We start from the raw sequence: 24,028 nt of genomic DNA on the forward strand, positions 1-24,028 counted from the left end.
ACAATTAAATAATCAAACAAATAATAGCCACACATTATTAATATATACAAATAAGTGCAGATATTTTCAGAGCTGGAACATCTCGATAAAAGAAACATATTTTTTCTTTACCGTATTTGAAATACCTACGTCCAAAATAACCGAGTTATTTTACTTTGAAAATTTAACAAAAATAATTTTTTGTTTAAATTTTTGGAGCCACTGGATCTTTTCAGGGGTTTCTTCCTTGTACATTTAATCTACTATATTGCCATATTGTCAAGAAATTATTTTTAACTAAAAACTAAAAAGATTTCCAAAATTTTTTTCAAAAAATTCCAAATTTGCAATTTTTTTTCCCAAAAAATCTCAGACGTATTTCTGAGGTCGAAATTTACTACCCCTAAAAATATCTGCAGTTATTTAAGAGTCGCCCTCTATTGATACCTGTACACTCAGTGCTTGTACATGCTTGTACATTCAGTTATATATTTATATACCCGGTGCGTCTCAAAAGTGGCTCACCCCTATAACTTTTTTATTTTTACAGTTAAAAAAACGAGATTTGGTATGTTAGTATATGACATAAATTAGGATTGATTGACGTATTCAATTGTTTTCGGTCACTTCCATTTTCACCGGAAATGACTACAACTTTTGATTTTTAAATGGCACCCTCCGTATTTTTTTACTTTATTCGATAGAAAATAACACTGTGAATAGAATGACATATCACATGTCAACTTTTGACATTTTCGCATATATGGTTTATTTGAAATTATAACTTGCGGTTCGTAACGAAAATTTGACTCAAAATACAAAGTGTGTACCAAATTATTCGTAAAAAATGCTTTTTCTAAATATGCTAATGACCCACCCTCGTTCCATTTGAAAAAATTGAGATATGATTAAAAATACGATTTGAGCAATTTCTAACTGTGGCCAGTTAGAAAATGCAAGGACAACACACTAAAATGGACAAGACACTGAAAACATTAGACAATCAAATCTATTTTTCCAAGGCTCCTTGATTAAGAATTAGTGTTTTTAACATAACCATGGCACTCTAGATTGAACTTTAAAATTCAATTTTATTTTAAGCGAGAGTGTAAAAATTGACATATGATATGTCATTGTATTCAGAATGTCATTTTCTATCGAATAAAGTAAAAAAATACTGAGGGTGCTATTTAAAAATCAAAAGTTGTAGTAATTTCCGGTGAAACAGGAAGTGACCAAAAACAATTGAATACGTCAATCAATCCTAGTTTATGTCATATACTAACATACCAAATCTCGTTTTTGTATATGGAAAAAATAAAAAAAGTTTTTGAGACAGAACATTTATTAAAATACAAATTATTCTACTTTCTTCCAGTTTAGAGCCACATGAATCATTTCCTTGTTACCTATCTGACTAAATCTCATTAAAAATCAGTCTAGGGATATAAGGCTTTAAGCGAAATGAAGCAAACACCTTTTAATATAAACGTATGTTAGGGTTTATTTGAACTGTGGAAATTTAAATATTCGTTTTGCGAAGTACCCGCCGTATAATTTAAGCTTTATCTTATATTTACGGGGTGTGAAACCTTGAATCCCTGATTAAGTGCAATACCACTCTTGGATTAGGGAAAATACCTTTATACCTTTCTACACGTTAGTTAGAATAGATTAATGCAATGTTCTGGTCAAATATTGGTGAACAAGATTATCCACGAGGAACACGGGGATACTGTCCAATTTCTACTTTAGATTATATTTCTGTTTCTATCGTAATTTAATTGAATCCTGTTTGACTTAAAGCCCTCCCATTCTTGCCATTGATTACACGATTGTTTCCAGTCCTTTGCCGATGATCATAAATCTACAGTCAAGTTAATTTCATTTGGAGGAAGTATCTGAGGCATTAGATTTGCATAATCTACAGTGTTTTTCTTGCAAAACAATTCGCTTTGATTCGCAGCAATATTTTTCAATTTGTCCAGATAAAATTTCACAGCAGGTAAAGAAGATATTTTACGATTTGTATTGACAACTCTCCGTGTAAGATATTTTTTATAGTCATTATAAAATATACAGAGTGTCCCAGAAATAAGTGCAAGTAATTTAACTGGTAATATAGTTCGACCCCAAGTTGAAAATGTTGAAAAACTTTTGAGTGCCGCTTGTTAAAATTTGTTTCTAGTGCTTGCAGAAAATGCAATATTTCCACCTTCTACGTTATCCACATTCTGTATGTTTATAAGTTATAAGCTCGGTTATAAGTTCAGATTTTTAAATTTCCGCAAAAAAAACTTAATTTTATTCATTGTAGATTTTTTAATCGTTGTAGATTACTATTAAGTATATTGCAACGTCTACTATTTTAAATACCGTTTTTACAGTTTAGTAAGCTGAAATAATGAAACTCTAAATAATAACAATTATAGCAGCTTTTTTGGTATTTGCGGCTGATTATCGATTGCCTCCGGCTGCTCTCAAAATTATTTTTGTTTATTTAAATATCTCGGTTATTTTAAATAACGATAATATATTATGTTCCTTTTGGTCAGTTACCACCCCTTAAAATACTTGCACCTACTTCTGGGGCACCCTGTATAATCTAATAAACAGATTAAAAGCTAATTTTATACTTTAGCTAAGTATATTAAAACAATTTTCTTGATTTTTGCAATATCTAAATTGTATTCTGTCGTTGTTATTGTTTGGGAAGAACAGTAGCAATTTAAATTAGAAGTATTTTTAGCCGACCATACCAACAGGTATGATTTATTATTTATTATTTTAATTTCACTCAAAATGAGTTATTTGGGTCATAAATGACCTAAATACAAAACATTTTCATGGTGTCTGTCTGTCTGTCTGTCCGTCTGTAACACGATAACTCAAAAGCCGCTAATCCGATTTTAACCAAATTTGGCACAAAAATACTGTAGCACCCGAGAATCTGGCCATTAGTTTTTGGTGGGGGTGGGGGGTTGGTAAGGGGGTATGGGAGGAGGTTAAAAATTTTAAAAAATCGTAACTCCATAATTACAGTAGCTAGCGAAACGCGGTTTTCAATTGAAGATTAGGAATAATATTTGCAACAAAATTTGTAATAACATCAAAATCAGTCAGAGTCGCAGTTTTTGAGATAAAAAAAAAACGGAAAAATTCCTTTACTTTGAAACTAAACGAACTGCCTACCAACTTTTTATTAACATATTTTAGTATGGGCGGCTATAAGTACTTCCGGCGCCAATTTTTTAATTTTTAATTAAAAATTGAATGGATTGAAATTATTGAAGTTAAATGCAAGCTACTAAACTGTAGTATACCGTTGAAGTTGATGACGTAGCAAGTTTAGAGCTAGCAGAGTAATATTAAAACTAGCTGGTCCTTTAGAAATATGAAAAATAAGGTAGTAAACTAACCTATAATAACTAAAATGCCATCGACGTAGTGACTCTGCAATAAAATCTGGGAAGTGCATTGTCAGCTAAATCTTAAGAAATAATAGGTGGCCCCGGTACAATCTAGAAGGCTTTTGTATTTATTTAATAATTGATTTTCGATATTTATTTGGAGCCATTAAATTTCTTCATGATATAAAATGTAGAAAATAATCCAAAATAAAGAAGCAGTACAATAAAGGTTATAGATTTGAAAAATCTGTTAAATTTTTGTATCCGCAAATTTTCAGCCAAACTGAATGGCACTTCCTCCACTTGAGATGTGACAGACTGTTATTTCCATTAATAAAATGATTCACCTTAATAAATGTCAAATATTTATGACTGGGAAAATTAGTAGACTTTCCTTTCTTTCATATAGTAAACCCATCCGAAGATTTTAGTCAATCTCACACATTTTTTTCAACGTTTTTTTCACATAAATGATACATAATTTTTATAAAAATTAAAAAAATAAGGAGAAAAGTAATAAAAAATTAATAAAATCACTCACTGTTTTCCAAGCTCGGTCTACTACCGTGGTATAAAAATTAGGATAAGCATGAAAGGATTCTACCATATCTTCTGAGAATTATAAGTTTAATTTTTAAATTATTTTCATATTCATTAAGTCTAAAATGCTGATACTTCAGTTCTTTAAAAATGCATTAAAATTTATTCGTTTTTGGACTTGTATGTTTTGCTTCTAGACCGACGATATTATAAATATATGGTTATGAATATCATATTTTTTAAATTTAATTGATTATTTCTAAATCTGTTTGGGTTTGGTTTGGTTTGGTTTGGAATAGTCAATTCCGTTTTCAAAATTTCAAACAATAAAGGTTGCTATCTCCAGAAGTATATTTTTATTTCTTATTTCTGCAAGACGAATATCTGCTATCTCCCTCCTGTGTCTGAAAAATATGATGTAACACGAAATATTGAGTTTTATTGTTCCCCAGCAAATAAAATTCTTATCTTGTTATCATATTAACGCATGAAAATACTTCCTACATATGTACATATTTTTTTGTACCGTTTTTTTTGGCTCTCCTGTAAAATTAGGAATAATGGAGTTAGCAATTTATCACATTTCACCGACGCACTGCTCTCCTGGACTATAAAATATCTATTGCAAATCTTATAAAACTGAACAATTAATAATTGATTTATTGACAATACATTCGTTTATAATAAGGAAAAGCAAACGCAAGCCGGGTGGGTAAACGGAGTAATTAAACCCGCCGCACCAGCCAATTCTCCTAAAATACAAAAGCCTCTCTTAAAATACAAAACCAAACATCGGCCATCAACAAAGATTAAAAATACAATCCATCGGCTTTCTGTTTATTAACGGTTTGGTAATTGAAGGGATCACGCTATGCCAACGATTAATGGCACTTTCTTCCATTCTTCCTAAGTAGACTGGCTGTTTATTTTTTGTTCGGTCAGAGTTGAAAATTTTTTTAGCATATTTTTATTTTTGACTTTGAATTATGACTATTTGTGGCTGGTTGGAAATCACATTGGAGTGGGGGATCTGGCTAATTAGGATTGGCATAGACAGATGAACGGTCTGTTAGAAAAGTTATAATGAAATTATGATTAATTAATTAATAAATAGAACACGAACAAATTTTCTTACTGAAAGGTATAATTGAAACAAAAAATTGAAATCAACTGACTAAAATTGACCATATCAAACATTTTAATTTTTTTAATATTAATTAACAAAACTGGAATAATTATGTAAATTGCCATATATTAAATTTTATTAATTTTTGTCCATTTTCGCTGAAACATCAAGGCTTGTATATTCAGTCACTTTTGTTAATATCGATTATGGTGAACCGAAAAGTTATTAATCGAATAAAAAGAAATGTTTTAGCCTTTTCAAGCTAGGGGAGAAGTAATTCAACAGCAATTACGTCTCCGTAAGCTGTTGACAAGTTGGGAAAAATTTGAGGAAAATAAATGAAAAAACCGCAATGTATGTGACAAACCTTGTTGTGTCGGATTATTTTCTATTATCTTTTGCAATAAGTTCGTACTAAGAACTTAGTGAGTAAAGACCAATTATTATTATCATTAACTATTATTATAAATATACTGGGTTTATAATTTATTTACATTAGCTCATGTACATAAATGTTCGCATCGATAGAAAAAAAAACTATATAATAAACATCTAAATAAAAGCAAAACTAGCACACTTTATATAAAAAAAAATTCTTTTATACACTTTAAGTTTTTTGACACTCTTATGTATCCAATGGCTTTCTGATTAACTTAGATACACTAAAAATAAAAATAAAACACTATTTCTTTTCCTACTGTGACGTCAAATCTATTGAATCGCCTGCTATATAAAGCGAAAGAACTGTTTTTAAACATACCATTATAAAAATACTGCTGGTTGGATAATTTTTCACACATTTTATAAGGCATGATTAATTAAACGTAAAAGCATCATTTTTCAAAGCCTTTAATGAAGGAATCTGTTTTAGGAGAGAACATGCAAGAGGCAACACAGAGACTCTATACTAGAACCAACTGTAATCAAGCTTTATTTATTTGTTTGAATGTATAAACACAGGTATAAACAACTAATTTAATTTTTTTAGTTGGGGATATTTTGTGATAAAATGTTGTTAATATTAGCTTATTAAAAAGTAGGTTTTTTTGCTAAAGAATTTACGTCATTAATCAATACTGCAAATAAAATTTATTCATTAATGATTATCTTATAAATATTATATACTGGACAAATTAATATGTGAATTTAATAACAATACTTATGTCTTGCTACAGATTTGGTGTCGAATCAAAGTAATTCACCTAAATTTTTAGCTCTTTAACTCAAACGGTTTTCTAAATTTTCAAAAAAACGTTTTTTTCAATTTTATTTCAAATTAATTCAAAATTAATTAATGATGATTTTTTTTTAATTCTTAGAAGTCTGAGACATTAAAAAATAATATGATCATGATTCTTAAAAAAGCCGATTTTTAGCGGAGGAAAGAAAATTAAAATTTTAATTTTTTCACCTTTGTGAAATATGTCACTCACTAAAAATCGTCAAAAAATGTATTTTATACCTTTACACTCAGGATTTTTTTAGAAACTGGTGGAACAATATGAAAAAAATTAAAAACTCATTTTTTTTCTGAAATGTTTTTTTTTCTAAAATCTTCTGGGACACATTTTTTTATAATAATCTTTATGTTTATTTCTGGCAAGGATGTATTTTTAACGAAAAAGTATTTTCTAACGCACTTTTTTAAACCGAACAAAAATATGAGTTAAAATAGAAGATTTTAGGCAAAAATGAGTTTTTAATTTTTTTCATATTGTTCCACCACTTCAAAAAATTCTAAAAAATTCCTGAGTGTAAAGAAGTATAAAATATATTTTCTGACGATTTTTAGTGAGTGACATATTTCACAAGGTTAAAAAAATGAAGATTTTAATTTTCTTTCCTCCGCTAAAAAACAACAATGCAATATCATGCAAATGTCAATATATGTACCTTAAGTTGTCAACCTATGATTTAATGCAATTTGTGGTGTTTACGTTAAACAATAGCTAAAATTAAGATGCAAATAAGTATAATAAGTTAATATTGCAACCTATAAGAGAATCTTTAATACTTACCCTTAATAAGAACATTAAACACCTTGCCAGAGTGCACAAAGATATCCATCAATTCGACAAACTGATTAAAATGTCCGTCCTCTAAGTACGACGCCCTTTGATCACTGTAAGTTGCACCCGATTCACGAGACATGGTGTGGCGTCGATTTTAACTAAATATATTATGGTAAATTCACAAAAAGTTTTGTGAATATGTCTAGAAACATAGAATTTTACTACAAGATTGGAATTATGGTTTTAATTTAATTTTTAAACTTACAAAACTCATTGTCAAAATAATATATCGTTTAGTAATAATCATTAAATATTAATAAACCGTTTTGGAAAATTACATTTTTTGTGAAACTCTGCGAAAATATTTTATTTTTACAAGTTTCTTCTAAATACTATGATGTATCAATTTTTTTTTGTAAAATTACTTATATTTTTTTCAGTGTATCATTACATAAAAAAATAATCCTTATATTTGCTCTCCTACTTAATATAATATCTCCATTAATAATAAGTCTTTTCTCCGTCTTGAAATATTTTCCTCTATCTATAATACCGATGGAAAAAAGGCTTTGGAAAACAGGATAAGCAAGGTTATTAATTCATTATGGCGAACAACTTGACATTTGTGGGTGTATATGAACCGTCCCCTTCTATATAAATGTGTTAAGACGACATTTACTTACCATTAATACCATTGAACAATGACAATTCTTTTAGATAACACCAAGCCGACCGTTTTATTGTCGTTCAGCGCAAAAAATCTCTTCTTCATTTTTGTTTTATGGTCACCTAGATAGGCCCAATAAAATGAGGATATATTGGAGCATAAAAAATTGCCCTTCAGTATGATCCTGGGGTTTTCATCTTGCAATCGTGGGGATCTACCTTTAAGTAAGAACGGTATTTTTATTAAGAATGATTCTTCCCTCCCTTTTTTGACGACATAACAAGAATTTATTTTTCATATATATTTTATTTATTAGTGTTGATAATATTTATTTAATACAATAATAATAGCCACTTCAGAGAATGTACAGGGTGTACAGGGCCGTTTTTAGTGAAAATAGGAGGACGCGGTTTGTACAAACCTATCACAAACACTTTTTTGTCAAACGGAAGATGCTGTAAACGACATTTTCATGGCTCTCTCTGTTTATGAGCTACTGTATCTCTGTGCTCCTCGTATCTCTGTTATTGTGACAACTATCGAGAATCTAGCTCTTTTCAGATTGCTAATTAAATATCTGGTATTAAACATAAATCAACATTTAAGTGATTTTTGTGGGCGAAAGAAATTTATTTTGGCTATAGAAGATATGCAATGAGTTTAGGTAGAAATGCAGAAACTTTAATAATATTGTTTTAATAACCTTTCATTTCCTGCAATTTTTAATTAGTTTGGTAGACCGCGGCTGCCCTTGTTGTACTAATTGTTTCTTATATTAGCTACTTTTTTAATATTAATTTACCCACATCTAAATTAGAAATATAAAATCTTTATATACTTAGTATTAAAAATTAATTATTTACTACTTCTAGAAAAAATAATTTATTATTATTAAAATAACAATATAACTGAAAGCTAATGTATAATTCAAGCAGGAAGGGAGCAAGTAATAATAATAAAGGACTTTAAAATGCACCCTGTTTTTGCAAATTTCCGAATGATGGATTATTTATGATCTGTAGGTTCTAAAACGGCAATCATTCGAATTTTCTTATTTAATCTACTCCTAGAGGGTTTTTCATTTTCCTGTAGGTAGGCACCCATGTAAATAATCTTTTATTCATATTTGGCGGAAGAATTTGTGGAAATTAAATTCGGTTTACTTATATTTGCCCAAAAATATAAATTCGGCAATTCTTAATCAAGGGTAACAAAAGACTTACAAGTAAAGCAATATCTATGATTCTGATAGTTACTTCTGCATTTACAATGCACATAAGTACCGGATGATCGAAAAAAAAACGGCATCCGGTTGGCTTGGAAAAGACGATCAATAACTTTTCCCGTATAATTTTGCATATAAAATGACAGCAATGTTCATTTCATGGCCATCGTTGACGCCGTTTTTTAAAAACTTATGCTCGGGGAAGCTTCTTATATAATTTTAAATTGTTAACTATACTAGTTCATTTTACTTTAATATTATTTTTTTTAATCAATAAATGCTCATAATAACCCTATACCGGGTGCGCCTCAAAAGTTTTTTTTGGAAAATCATATTTGGAAAAAAAAACAATTACGAGTCAAATTATTGATACATTTATGGACATGACTTGGCCATGAGACTCTAAATTAAAATTTTAAATGCCATTTTTTTTAATTGAAAATGTCAAAAGTTGACGAATGCTATGTCATTTCCAAATTAAGTAAAAAAAGACAAGGGGTGTTATTTAAAAATCAGAAGTTGTAGTCATTTCCGGTGAAACAGGAAGCGACCGAAAATAATTGAATTCGTCAATCAATTCTAATTTATGTCATATACTAACATACCAAATATCGTTTTTTTTATCTGAATTTATAAAAAACTTCGCAAACGTGCGCCACTTTTGAGGCGCACCTGGTATAGCCCTACAAATTATTAAAACCCTAACTAATATAAATAAATAGAACATTTTATAGATCTAAGCGTTTTGTAAAACATGCAAAAAATTTGCTTTTTTTATTCTGGAGAAACGACTAGGTCCTATTTCAGCTGTATTTCATTTTTTTCCTCGACAAATCAAACAGACCAGTCGAAAAAATATATAGGGTTATAGTTTCGTCGGCGCCAATAAACAAATAAGAAAAATCGCGTATGTTTATCGCATAAGAAATAAATTTTATTCGCGTCGTGAAATAGCTGTCGCTTTCCCAAAGCTTTATCGCCCCTTTTTCTTGCAATTGAAATTTTTTAAATTTTATATTCGCTCTCGACTTTTTCCTTATTTTTTATTGTCTAGTTCATAGTTGAAAAATAAATGCGGTTTGTCTATATTTGCCCAAAAATATAAATTCGAGAATTCTTAATGAAGGGTTTACAAAGAACTGTGATTATAAGTAAAGCTATTTCTATATTAAAAAAAAAAACATTTAACAGTATTATTATAGAAATAAACAAAATAAAATATTGCTTATTTAATCTACAGTTCTTCTTCTAGGAGATGCGAGACCTTGTCGTTGATGGGGTTGCTACAATTTGCTACAACACCTTATACAAAATTAAAAAATAAAAATTTGAGACCAAAATTGAACTTTTTTGAAATACATATTTTCACTTTGATTATTTTTAAGGGGGGATAGGTGTACAATAAAAAAATATTTTTTATTGTACCCCGATAGGAATCCTAATTTATGTCATATACTAACATACCAAATCTCGTTTTTTTTATATGAGAAAATAAAAGAGTTATAGGGGGTGAGCCACTTTTGAGACGCACCCGGTATCAAAGAATTTTATGCATCATTTAATTAGATTGATGGATGATTCTAGAAAATAATTTAACTGTCGGTAGGAGCTAAGTATACAGGGTGTCCTTTAGTGTCTTGCAATTTAATCTGCGGCATTTTTTTTTTGAACTGGAAATTATTTGTCAAGCATCGCCTTTTAAAGTTATTCTTAGATATGTTTTTATTTCTGGAGATCAAGTAAAAACACTTGTGGAGGAAATGCACGAAAATAATTTTAAAAAAGCATACCTAGCATAGATTACAAACTAAACCTTTTTAATCAAATTAGAACAAACTTTATTTTTCTAAAATGATTTCGTAAAAAACAATGGCGTAAACCAGTATTAACTTTGGAAATAATTAAAAATTTGAACACTAAATTTGCAAGCCGAAACTTTCTCAATAAATTTACGACATAAATGGGATCCATTTATTTTTTATTGATTAAAACATTTATTGGAATCAGGAACTTTATTTTATTAATTAACTCGGTTATGTCTTCAAGGAAACAAGCACTCCGATTCGTATTTATAATTTCAAAGTTTTTTTAAGTAGGTTTACTTACTTAATTTTAGTATAAGAACAAAAATTTCGAATACTTTACTGTAATCAGAAAAAGTAGCAACTTTTTTGTTATAATACACTGCCACATTTCTTACTAAAGCAATTGGTGAAGAACTAATCAATTATTGTCGTGGAGTATAGGGCGAGAGACAGATATTTTACTATACCTAAACCTTTTTCCTATATTTTTTCTGGACTTTAGTCTCGATTCGGTTTGCCATTGATATGTGGAAACCATATTTTATACTTCTACCTACCTAAAAATAACCCCTCAGAAATTATATAGATTTATCAGTGACAGTAGAAAATTTTCTTCTATAATACGAGCATTTTTTTCTTTCCCGATAATTTTTAGTTTAGTAAATAGGAACTTATGAAGCACTTTTTAATCTACATCTGCAGTTCTTCAAGTGAGAGCGATCATTATCAGTAACGTCAATTTTATTTTATTCGTAAAATTACTTAAAAATACGATTTGGGCATCTTTTAACCGGCCCAGGACAAGATACGAAAAACATTACACGCTCAAAACTATTTTTCCAAGGCTCGTTGATTAAACATTAGTGTCATCTTTAACACAGCCTAATGGCACTCTAGATTAAAATTTAAAATACGATTTTGTTTAAGCGAAAATGTCAAAAGTTTACATATAATATATCATTTTATTCAGAGTATCATTTTCTATCGAATATAGTAAAAAATACCGAGGCTGCCATTTAAAAATCAAATGTCGTAATCATTTTCTGTGAAACAGGAAGTGAGTGAAAATAATTGAATACTTCAGTCAATCCTAATTTATGTCATATGCTAACATACGAAATTTCGTTTTTTATCTGATAAAATTAAAAAGTTATAGGGGTGAGCCACTTTTGAGAAACAGCCATATTTGACACTCTGTATAATATCTGGACTAGCTATTTTTTTAGATGTTGTGATGTGTGATATTTTCAAGCATCACAACTTATGTATTATTTTCAATTTGTTTTGGTTTATTTTGTAATTTATTTTATTTTCTTTAAATTCTAGATATACCAGTAACATAAGAAGCTATGTGAAGACTAAGAATAGACAGCAGCACATTTTATTATCAAATAAATTGGCTTTCATGAACATGTTACCGGTAAAACTAAAGTTGTAAGCCTAATTTCAAAATCAATACTATATTGCATAATAAATCGGTTTTATTTGCGTATTTTCAGCCTATTTTGGAGAAAATTAGTGAACTGGAGTTAAGTGTTAGATGAAGAGTGTTCCATCCAATTCCATCAGTCATGAAAATCTATCCAGAAAATCATGAAAGAATTTGGAAATTCTTATCAATAGGTAAGTGGATAATTTGATCATTTTTAATGAATACTAAGAGTATTCAAATAATCTAAATTGTTATTTTTTCTTAACTCTCTCTTTGTTTCAATTATTTTTAAAACAATAATGTTGCTAAGCTTTGCGGCTTAATACCAATTTGTAAAGGCGGACTCTTGTACTTGGCAAGTACACCAATATTTGGGTACTTGGCAAGTATACTATCTTTGTAAAAAACATTTTTTTCATTTGTAATCAACAATAAGCTTGGCGCTTACGCGGCGCGAGGAGTGACAAATAATTGCACAAGTAAACCACTCACACTACAAATAAAAATCTTATAATAGCCAGAGTCCGCCTTTTAGTCGGGCTCAAATGGCTCGTGTACTGGACAACCATTTGTTATTGGCATATACTTGCCATGTTGTGTGAGTTGTTTACTGGTGCAATTATTTGTCTCTCGTAGCGCCGCGTGAGCGCCAAGCTTGCTGTTGATTAGAAATGAAAAAAAAAATGTTGTTTACAAAGATGGTATACTTGCCAAGTACGCACATATTGGCGTACTTGCCAAATACACGAGTCGTCAGAATCCGCTTTAACAAAATCGCTATATTTATTTTTTTGCTATTTAAGATTTTTTGTTGCTATTTAAGAATATACTTATTACGGTTTATTGCCTCCTAATATTAAAATTCTGGTATTCGGTTCTTAGGTGAAATTCCGACAAAAGCATTATTGGTGGAAATTGCCAGGGCTAATTAGCTCTACTTCTGCTAAGTGTGTGGTTTCGCCATTTTCTCTGAAAACATCACAGAATATAGGAGACAACAGTATAAGTGTAAAAGCAACAGTATATAGTAATAGCAACAGTATTTTGGCAAACACTCGAATGGATTAATTTTAAGGTGAGTTTTTCTAATTTTTTTCACTATATATTTAGTACTTACTTTTTATATTGCATGTTTTTTGAGGCCGAATGTATTTTCAAAATTTACATACACCTTGATTGCAGTTAAATTTACAGAAATTACTTAATATGTTATTTTATATTTATTAGTTTTCATTTACTAGTTATTACTATATTTTTTCATCGTTCTACATAGAGATATTATTATATGCTTCCAAAAAGAAATTTCAAAACTATATAAAAGATGCTTTTAATCTGAAGCTTTTTCGCAGTCGTACATTTGTCATATTTTTCATATACTTAATACATATAGAAATATATTACGTTATATTCAAGAGTAAAATAAATTTTGTAAATACATTCTACTTTAGAGTTCTTTGTCAACTTCATAAAACATTTTATTTACCGATTTTTAATAAATATGCTTTATGTTCTTTAAAGCATTTTTAAATAAAATAAGCCAATTAGCATTTAGTCGTTTGATTTTGTACTTTATTATGCAAAAAATTGTTAGTTATTTTCAAGACAAAATTATGAATATTTTTTACTGTTTTGATATTAGATATATCATAAAAATAAAATAATTAAAGGTGAATTAGTAAAATTAATTTATTACATTTACATACGGTTACAGTTTCGAAAATGTTTTTTTGGCCATTGTAAGATTAATTTTTTTATATAATACTAATATAGCAAAATCCTGTTTTTTAATTACTTATTTTAATTACTTTTTGATATTTATTTTTTCCTATATCCTATTTTAGCTTTAGTACAGTTTTTAAATATATCTGCATAGAGTACAAACGAAAACTAGCTTGAATATTGTTTGGAAAGGATTTGTAATAAACAAACAACGAATTTTAAAAATAGAAAAGTTTATTATTAGTCTGTTCTTATCTGCTTCATAACAGTTGAATTTTCAATTACCATACATATTTTACATACCTACATAAATAAATACAGTTTAATTATATGCTATATTAATTTTAGTTATTTGATTTATTCATTTTATAACCTACCGTGGCAATAATATTCTCTATTTACGAATGTTGCAGTTTTGCTTATTTTTGAGTTGCAGGTTTATTTATTTTTGACTTTATTGATATACATACGAAAAAAAAAAATGATTTCGAAAAAAAGTTTATTATTATTTTCTACTTTGCACATTCATATACTTTACAAGCAATGCAGGTTATATAATAATAATATGTATAATACATAATTTTTATGTTAAATTTTTTACTAAATATTTAGCTTTATTGTTACCCGACAGATATTATTGTTATCTCTTTATCATATTATTAAAATTTTAGTGTACTTACATGTTTATTTTTTTGTAGGATTTCTTTTCTCTCCTGTAAAATTTTAGAAATAATGGAGTTTAGCAGTTTAACACATTTCACCGACGATATGACATCTTTAACATTTAGATGCAACCCTAATTGTTGATGATTATTTCTAAAGGGTATGTTGTGTGGGTATGTCATCTATTTTTTTAATTTATTTTTAATTTTATTAGATCTTGGATTCCCCCTGATATAACATCCTATGTTAAGACGTTGGGTCTTGAGGGTGAATCTTAATACCCTTTTAATTTCTTTCATTGAAAAATTAAATGATATAAAAATTTAACATGCACGTGGAACTAACATACCCTTTAAAAATTGTGCTGTATTTGTATTGTGGATCCCTCTCTACTAATTTTTTTACATCACTAATTTTTGAATTTATTTGTCACTTCAACTGTATAGTCCTTATTTAATAATGCTTGAAACATTGTCCATTTACAAAATGAGAGAATCACCTTGTATTATATTGGATAATATAGAGAATATCTATGTTAAGTTTAGGTTAGTTAAAAAAGTTTAGAAATTTTGTTTTTATCTCTCTATAATAAACATATATACCGTATGATCGAAAAAATGCGGTGTCAAAGGCGGCTGATAAATGACAACCGCTGATAATTTTGACCTAATCTCTCGACGTAATTTACTAAAAACTGACAAAAACCTTGTCAAAAATTTACACTAATAGAAAGATTAAACAGTATAGAACGTTTCCTGACACGCAAATCTATTTCCAAATAATATTTTTTTCTCTTTTCTTTCCTAAAAGTAAATTTACTCAATATAAAATAACTTACAACCATAAAAGAGTACAGGTCAAGTAATGACGTCTAGGGCTTGACCTCGCCAAAATTATCTTCGACGTATGTAGAACGAGTCGATAATCAAGTCGATAATCGATATATCAATGTCTATTATTTAGAGATCCCAACGGACGCATGGAGAACAAACTTTTTTCGCTATTTTTTCACGAGGACTATTTTCTTTCTGGTAATTTCTAACTTAATAAACCAGTTTTCTATTTGTAACTGAAATTCTTCATAGTTTTATGGTGAACACAAATCATAAGTTATTTGTAAATCTTGTAATTTATATTTAGTAATTTAACAAAAGATCATACATATATACATATATCATAACTATTCATAAATGAACTATCAATTTTAAATGTGATCAGCAGTCTCTGTCACTATGAAGAACTTCAGCAATGGATATAGTACAGGTCAAGCGAAATCTACTTTTACGTCGTTTTCTTTCTTTAATACAACTTAGATTTTTATAGTGATCCAAGAAATAAATTTTAGTTATAATTATAAAATAATTACATAAAGAATGCTGTACCAGTTTTGACGGGTTCATTTCTTTCTTTTATTAAATAATTTGTAGTCCTGAAAAGAACCGTTTAACAATTTAGAATTTTATAAGGATCCAGGAAGTAAATTTTAGTTGTAATTATAAAATAATTACGTATAGAACTCTGTCCAAGTTTTGACGGGCTAATTCCTTTCTTTTATAATTTCTGGTCCTGAAAAGAACCGTTTTGTTTGAACTCTTCTCTCAAGTAAGTCATGAATCATTTCCATGTCCTTCTTCAAAGATATGGGAGACAGCAACTGGTTGAACACTACTTTCCATAATTATATTATCTCAATATCACACTCTTAATTTGTACCTGGACAATTTTAAGAATATTTTTTCTTAAATTTAGATATATTCATTGGAATGTCACTGAAACATACCTTAAAAATCTAGACTATTTTTTTACTGTTTACACAGTTCATGCTCTATATAAAACTTAACTAAGTATAAAGAACTTCAGCTATGGATATAGGTCAAGCGAAAATATTATTTCTAGATTGTGAGTTCGTTTTCTTTTCTTAATACAATTTAGATTTTTATGTTATAATGATCAACCAAGAAGTACATTTTAGTTATAGTTTATAAATATCAAACCAAGAAGTACATTTTAGTTATAAATATAAAATAATTACAAAATAACTCTGTACCAGTTTTGACGGGTTAATTTCTTTCTTTTATTAAATAATTTGTGGTTCTGAAAAGAACCATTTTGTTTCAATTCTTCTGTGGTAAAGTAAGTCATAGCCTTCTCTGGTTAGAATAGTAATGGTAACTTGGTAATTGGTTTCATTTTTTTTTCGAGCATACGGTATATATTATTGCAGATATTTTTATATTACTTAAATGTAAAATACAATAAAAAACGAAAGCTGGTCACACATTTGGTAACATAAAATTACAAATATTTCGTATTTAAGGCTGTTCAAACTGGTAGTTTGTTTGAATTCACTTTTTATCAATATCACCAATATATAATGATTTTAGCTGTAATTTTTAGCTCCACATTACATTTTGAAGTTGATACAAATAATATCTGCAAATAATATAATTAATATAATTTATAGAATATTCATTGTTCACTTAAATTTTAGTGTCTAACAAGACATATAGATATACCTATATATGTATGTCTATATGACTGTATATAGACATATTTCTCTACATGTGTTCAGTCTATATAGACACATACATCTTATAGACATGTCTATATAGACATGCGTCTCTTAGACGTTCAGCCTATATAGACATACGTCTCCAGAAACAACATGTCTAGATAGACATGCGTCTCTTAGACGTTCAGTCTATACAGATATGCATTTCTGTAGACATGTCTATATAGACATACGTCTCTTAGACATTAATCTATATAGCCAAATGTCTCTATAGACGTTCTGTCTATAGAGACTGAAACGTCTAAGAGCCGTAGGTGTATATAGACATCACATACAACCTTTAATATAACATCTATCTTGAAACGTACGCGCTTTTTGTTAAGAAATATAATAAATGCTTTTTTGAATATTTTGTTTTATTTTTATTGTTTTTGGAACGATTAATAGCGTTTCCCAAACGCTGAACTAAAATTGCAAAAGTATTCCCCCTAGCGGTAAAATGGTGAACTTAAATAGCGAGTGTGGCGCCCTCTGGTGTCAAAAAGCTGAAGTAAAAGGGCTTGTGGCGCCATCTATTAGAGGGTAGCTGAACTATGCTCTAAAATGTAAAAATTTACATGTAGTTCAGCTACCCTCTAATAGATGGCGACACAAGCCCTTTTAGTTCAGAATTTTGACACCAGAGGGCGCTTCGATCGATGTATCGACTGCTGCGCCCTCTAGCGGTAAAAGGATGAACTAAAATGCGAGTTTGGCGCCCCCTAGCGGTAAAATGCTGAACTTAAGTAGCGCCCTCTAGTGTGAAAATGCTGAACTAAAATGACATGTGGCGCCATCTATTAGAGGGTAGCGGAACTACATGTAAATTTTCAAACTTTAAGGCGTAGTTCAGCTACCCTCTAATAGATGGCGCCACATGTCATTTTAGTTCAGCGTTTTCACACAAGAGGGCGCAACATTCGCTACTTAAGTTCAGCATTTTACCGCTAGGGGGCGCCAAACTCGCATTTTAGTTCATCCTTTTACCGCTAGAGGGCGCAACTTTTGTGCTTTTAGTTTAGCGTTTGTCCACCAGAGAGCGCCATAATCGCTAAAAATTTAAAAAAACAAAAAATAAAACAAATACAACTTTCAAAAAGTATTTATTACATTTCTTAAGTTAACAAAAACTGATATTAAAGGTTATGTGACAATATACCTATATATAAATTTCTACTCTGTATAATATATATAGTAAAGGATTTCATATGAAAATCTTTACTACCTGACGTTTCAATATATATAGAGAGAGAACGTCTCTATAGTTAGTCTTAAAGGCATATGACTCTTAGACATTCACTTTATATAATATATAGAGTGAATGTCTAAGAGTCATATGCCTATATAAACATAATGCCTAATAGACGTATGTCCATATAGACACAACGCCTAAGATACGTATGTCTATATAGACATGTTGTCTATGGAGACATATTCTATTATATAGACACAACGCCTAAGAGTATGTCTATATGGCATACGCGTCTTAGACGTTCAGTATACAGGTTGTTAACTGGACAGTTACTTATAGGGGAACAGAATGGCAACACTGCCTATTGAGAACGCATGCACTTATAGGGTTTTCTGCCGACTCGTCCCGTCGCGTCGTCTATCGACGAGCGGGCCGAGGTTGCGATAGTTCAACCATAAAGCTCTTGCCGCGAGTAATAAACAAATTAACAACCTGTATAATATATAGTAGTACATACTTACATATTATCTATACCTATCTTCCTAATTCATTTTTTATTTTTTCAGCTACTACCATCATAAGCAGTCCAAGGATCAGAAGTTCAAGAAAAAGTTATACAGTTCATCCTCAAGGAAAATAAAATAATATAATTTTTTTTATATAGTTACGTTTTTAATAATAAATATAACTAACATTTAAATCTGTGTTTTAATACTGCTAAGCATATATTCATAGACAACATGTCGCACCTTCAATCATAAAGTGACACAACAGGAATTATTATTTTGACTTAGGTCTCTGGATGATTGAAGGTGCTGTGTGTATTTTCAAGTAAATACAAAACAATAATATAGCTTCCAATTAAAAAAATATACATATATTCGATAATTAACTATATCTCCTATATATTGATCAATCCCGTTTGACAAAGAAATCATTCTTCCAGTGTAGGAATTCACGAGTTATACACAGGTAGAGTCAAAATTTTTACGCTCCAAGCATTTCTATTATTGCCTAATTAACATTTTAAACTATGTTTTAAAAAGAATCTCCAAATCTAAAAGAGTAAATAATTAAATTCTTCTGCCCTGCGATCTTTTGTAAAGGACGTGGGTCTTAAAGGCCTAAGAATGGGAATGGCGCACAAAGTAAAGGATTTCATGTGAAAATTGTGGCATGTACGAAGTTTAGGCTTTGTATTGCTAACTAAGTTTTGAATTGCTGGCATCCTGTTACCTGATCTACAAGAGAAACCTCCGTTAAATTCTTGTAACTATATCATAACCCTCTCTTCAAGTTTGAATGTTTTAAGTTTCACATAACAGCCAGCCTCTTATATTTAAAAAGCAATATACTTTAAAGAAAATGGCGTATGTAAATTCTTGTACGCTTAGTAATAAACAATAAAATAATTTAGGTCTATAAGTTCTAACATGTTTCATAAAACAAAAAAAAATCTACTAAGTATAAGAAATATATTTACGCTTTAATATTTAAGTATACAAATTTCTTCAAAATTCACAACGCTTGAAAAATGTCTGTATGCTTATGATGTTTATATATTATATATTGTAAACGGTTGGTTATACACTTTAACAAGTTAAAGCAGAGAACAAAATGAAAAGCAAAAAAGAAGAATTTGTAGTTATTGGAGTTACCTCCCAACTATATTTCCGTATTAGCTAGTGAGAAACTCCAAAACAGCTGTGGTTTCTATTTGAAGCAAAATTTCAAAAAAAATCAGTTCTTTTCAGAACCATAAATTATTTAATAAAAAGAAATACTTATAATATTATTTGTGTTAAAAATGAATACTTCAAAATAAAGAACTCGTACTAGGATAATACCCTTTTGAATTTCCACAGTATATTAAACAAATCTACCACATTGTCTTAATAAACAGTTCTCTCATCTGCTGCTGGTTAAAGAAACAAGTGTATAGATACAGATAATAAAGAATGTTACCTGTGGAACAGAGATTAAAATAAGTTTTTTGATGTATTGTGGTTCAATATTTGTAGTATTCTAATTTTCAAATATATAAACTTAATCTTTTAAAAGTTATATCCCTTACAGTAAGAATAAAAAGAAAACAGGAAATTACAGCATGCAATTTAATAAAGTTTAAATAGAGTTGAAAATAAATGAGAATAACAGCAATTAGATTTAAAGAATTTTTTTTCAATGCTATACACCGAAAACCATTGAAATTACTTATAAAGATGAAATGTTTTATTAGTTGAGTTTAAAAAGACGTAAAATTTCTTTTACTGAAAATTTAATATCACCTTCAGTTCCCAGGTAATTCTATCAAGATCTTTCGAGTAAGGCCCCTTCCCAGTTTACGAGACACTCCAAAATAAGTACTCTCTAATTTAATTAACTTTCTAAAGTTCGGTGTGAGTAAAACTAGCTGCAATACTATCTATATAACACGCAAATAACAGCTATTAGTTAAGTCACGTAATGCCATGTCTTGGAGGAAACCCATTATAGTTAATGTTTATAAAGTAAAAAGGCGTGCACCGCCAAAGAAAAACAACGAAAGCAGAGGATTTTCCGAATTCCGAGACGATATTAAAACTAACGACTTTCAGCTGCTCTGTACATGTAAGTAACAATCATTTTTGAAAACTTACGCAAGTTTTGTCACTATTATAATGGTACAGTAGGTTTTTGAATATTCACTGCTTAACTATCTTTTGCAATTATTTTCAAAATGAAAAAATAAAAGTTAAAAACCATACAATTTAATAGTGTATACTTTACATGTAACTGAGTAGTCGAAAATATATATTTTTCACACTCCAAAAATCTATTTACTTGAATACCCCAGCCACTTCTAGTGGAGAGTAAAAAACATCAAAAGTCCCAATATCTAAAACGCCTCAAGCGATAATAGCAGATTCAAGGATCTTGTATTTATTTTCAAACTCCCTGTAGTATTTGATATTTACAATAAACCGAAGTATCTATGCTTTATGTACAAATGTGTACGTGTATATAAATAGAACTATAAAAGACTCTCTAAGAATTTATTTCATGTTTTCTTTACAAGTGAATTTCTATACATATTTTTTGTGTAAAATTCTGTTAGGGAATTGAATCCGTATCCTCTTAGTACTAAAATTTCAGTGTTTTCGGAGTCGGAATTAACTATCTCTGCGCTGTGGTTGTCATTTTGTGTATCTGCCCAAGCTCACCTGATGATGGAGTAGGGCTCCGAAACCGGTAGTGAGAGCAGGTTGATCCACATTATGACAAACACAGCATAGAATTAAATTTCTATATCAGCAGTTAAGTGACAAGAATCCTTATATAATTTTATTATATATACCTATACTGCAAGAAATTTGTTTTCTATTTTATAATTTGGCTTGCCTGAAAAAAGCCTTTAACTATCCTTTTACTATCGATATTTGCGCCTCGGTGGTACGAAAGTACTACCATTTCACGCAGGCCGCTATCTCCCGTTCGGGACTTAATATCTAACCGACACATTCCGACAAGTCGGAATTAACTATCTCTGCGCTGTGGTTGTCATTTTCTGGATCTGCCCAAGCTCACCTGGTGATGGAATAGGGCTCCGAAACCGATAGTGAGAGCAGGTTGATCCACATTATGACAAACACAGCGTAGAATTAAATTTCTATATCAGCAGTTAAGTGGCAAGAATCCTTATATAATTTTATTATGTATTTATATCTCTACTAACCTTATGTACTAAAATTTGACTGTAAATATAGAGTTTGTGATTGGGCCCTGGTCATCATATGATTAAGACAATCAATGATCACTGGTCGTGAGGTTGTTGGAGTTTGAGATCCTGTTTTATCCATCACTCGGAGGTCTTGGGCCCATTGCGATACCCCTGTTATACCCCTGTTATATTGCGATACCCCCAAAAAAACCTTGCCCGAAAGTTTGACAGCGTCGGTATTCCAGTCCCGGACAGTGGCACAGCAGATGCTCTATGCTTTCTTCTTCCTCCCCGCAAGAAGATGATTCCCATCCATGTCTACAAGAAGATGATTCATATTAATGTGGAATGATCATATTTATATATATATTCTTTATAAGGCTTTATATTTTGATAATAAGCTGTGGAAAGTGACGTGGCCAAATTTTATTTATTTAAATTTAGTGCGACGCCTCTCGTACTTAGTGAAAGATACTCGCTAAATACCCCACTAGAATCTAAATTAGGTATGTTTTAATTAGAGGTTAAATTCCGAATGAACTGTCATGTTTCTGTCTCTGGTATTTTCTGGAAAGGCCTAAAAAGCTTTCACCCAGTCGCATGAAGGTGTAAATGTTGAAAGAATTTCTCCACCATTTCCATAGAGTACGGTTTATCTTGGAGTATTTTTACTTCTTACTAGCAATTACAATTAAATTATAATAAATGCACTAGCACTTATACCGACTTTACATGGTTAAATGATAATAGACATACTAATATTTATTTAATTTATTAAGGAAATAGAGTAATTAAAAATATTATACTTGTTTTAAAAAATATGTACTATGATGAGAATGATTATAATAAGATTGATCACAGAGACTTGATTAACCATCCGAAAATAAACATATTTAAAGCTAAAATATATCGTGTGAACAAACAAACCTAAGTAAAAGAGAGATAAAAATCCAGACGCCTTTAAAATGACAAAATAGATAGGTACTGTAAACATTTGTAAAGAAAGTAGTTGCCCGTCAGAGCTATAAATGTAGTTGATTTTAGTCGACAAAAGAGGCAGAAATTTACCGTTGTCCTTTCGATAGGGCTCTATTTACACTCTGAATTATTTCTATTTATTTTCAGTTACCTTTACTATATTTCGTTTTCAAGAGATTGGTTTAAATCATTTTAACTGCTTACTCACGTTTCAAAGTCGCGACATCGAAAACCATTAATTTAAACTTGAAACAAATGAAAATATAAAAATTATAAATAATGTCTTCCTCAAAGGTACAAATAATCTATTAAAAGTATTTCAGTACAATTGTATTAACCCCACCTATTTACCGTATGATCGAATAAAAAACGGCGTCAGCGATGGCTATGAAATGAACATCAATGACATCTCCCATATAAATTTACATATAAAATGGCATCGATCTTCATTTCATAGCCATCGCTGATGCCGTTTTCTTTTCTAGCATACGGTTGTTTCCCAATTAAAACAGACACTACAAGGAAAGACACCAATGAAACAAGAATTTGTAAGGAAACTTCAATAAAATTCTCCTTAATAAACTTTTAAAATAACAAATAGGGGCATAATACAGATAGAACACAGAGCTTATGTATATAGAATTAGACCCCTTAAGTGGCTGTGGGCAGATAACTTACAGATAAGATACACCACGAAGTATGGTGGTCCATCTTTTGTTAGTCATAATGGTACCAGATGGTTTTATATTGTAATTTTGTTTTATAGCAGCGACTTGAAGACAAATCACTATGAAGATAACAACCAAACGATCCACTATCAATGTCAAATATAACGTTAAAATTTAAATATTATTTCTACGCCTAATGTTAGGTAATAACTGTAGGTGTAAAAAAAGTTCAAAAAAAAGCTTAATAGAATTAAAAAACAATAAGAGAGTAATGCGTAATTTTTTACTTATAAAAATGCAATCAGATGGATTTTATCGAACAAGCCTTTTGCTTTATGTTTATAACAACTCGAAATTATTT

General features: G+C 29.7%; 1 protein-coding gene and 2 long non-coding RNA genes across 8 annotated transcripts in view; 2 read left to right on the forward strand and 1 right to left on the reverse strand.

The window, feature by feature from the left end:
* Positions 1 to 21,514, forward strand: part of LOC115882157 — a 260,637-nt gene extending 239,123 nt beyond the window's left edge. For all 3 annotated transcript variants that reach the window (XR_004050157.1, XR_004050158.1, XR_004050159.1), the window contains exons 2-5: positions 12,091 to 12,198; positions 12,264 to 12,387; positions 13,079 to 13,271; positions 18,888 to 21,514. This is a non-coding gene — a long non-coding RNA (uncharacterized LOC115882157). The remainder of the gene's footprint in view (positions 1 to 12,090; positions 12,199 to 12,263; positions 12,388 to 13,078; positions 13,272 to 18,887) is intronic.
* The window catches only part of LOC115882155 (lachesin-like), a 450,816-nt gene that overhangs the window by 308,921 nt on the left and 117,867 nt on the right, over positions 1 to 24,028 (forward strand). The window lies entirely within an intron of this gene.
* The window catches only part of LOC115882156, a 136,163-nt gene continuing 134,335 nt past the window's right edge, over positions 22,201 to 24,028 (reverse strand). For all 3 annotated transcript variants that reach the window (XR_004050154.1, XR_004050155.1, XR_004050156.1), the window contains one exon: positions 22,201 to 22,339. This is a non-coding gene — a long non-coding RNA (uncharacterized LOC115882156). The remainder of the gene's footprint in view (positions 22,340 to 24,028) is intronic.

Source organism: Sitophilus oryzae, unplaced genomic scaffold (genome assembly GCF_002938485.1).
Source record: "Sitophilus oryzae breed Bouriz unplaced genomic scaffold, Soryzae_2.0 scaffold_177_pilon_pilon, whole genome shotgun sequence".
Lineage (NCBI taxonomy): Eukaryota > Metazoa > Arthropoda > Insecta > Coleoptera > Curculionidae > Sitophilus > Sitophilus oryzae.